The sequence below is a fragment of the Triticum aestivum genome, chromosome 4B (genome assembly GCF_018294505.1).
Source record: "Triticum aestivum cultivar Chinese Spring chromosome 4B, IWGSC CS RefSeq v2.1, whole genome shotgun sequence".
NCBI classification, from domain to species: domain Eukaryota; kingdom Viridiplantae; phylum Streptophyta; class Magnoliopsida; order Poales; family Poaceae; genus Triticum; species Triticum aestivum.
Window position 1 is genome coordinate 660687274 of NC_057804.1, and position 1063 is coordinate 660688336.

Consider the following 1063-nt stretch of genomic DNA (forward strand, 5'->3'; position numbering starts at 1 on the left):
AGATACATACATCACCACAATATAAGAAGAATGTTCGATCTCTCGTCATCTTGTTTTGTCGACATGTCTGGGGTGGATAGTTACGTAATAAGAGATATGTAATGCACCACAGGATAAGAAGTATATTCGGTCTTTCGTTAACTTTGACCGACATACTCTTCCCTAGACATCTCGACATAATAAGAGCTCCGGCAGGGCTTCGCCAAGCGGCTGCGGAGAGGTGGGAGGAGTAACGGGGAGGGGAGGCGTCAAGGGATGGATGGGTTGCTGCCCCTGTGCCCCCCTTTATATAGGCATGGGAGGGGGGGGGGTGAGAGGCTTGGTCCCCAAGCCCCTAGGGCCGGCGGCTAGGGGTGGGTAGGGAAATCCCCTCCTTTCCTTCCCCATCGATCGTGATCCCCTCTTTTTAGGATCTTGATATTATCCCTTCGGGATATGATCCTATTCCTTTTAAGGGGGATCTTGGTGCTCCTGGACCAGGGGTGTGGAGCCTTGCCCCACTACCCACATCCATGTGTGTCCCTCCATGCAGGTGGGCCCCATTCCAGAACCTTCTAGAACCTTCCCAGTACAATACCGAAAAATCACAAACATTTTCCGAAACACTGAAAACCACTTTCCTTACATGAAACTTCATCTCTAGAACATTCTGAAGCTCCTCGTGATATCTCGGATCCCATCCGATCATAGACTCCGAACTATACTCGGTCTCACCATGGTCTAAAGATGACTAACCAACTTACTTTTTGAATTGTCAATGATAGGTGTTGGTTGGCCAATTGGCGGCTTGCGGTCGAGGTGCTTTGTCGAGACGTCTAGGGTGGATAGTTTCGTAAAAGGAGATATGTAATGCACCCACACATAATAAGAACGATCGATCTCTCATCATCTTGTTTTGTCGAGACGTCTATGGTGGATAGTTTCATAAAAGGAGATACATAATGCATCCACACATAATAAGAACGGTTGATCTCTCGTCATCTTGTTTTGTCGAGACGTCTGGGGTGGATAGTTTTGTAAAAGGAGATACGTAAGGCACCCACACGTAATAAGAACATTCAAT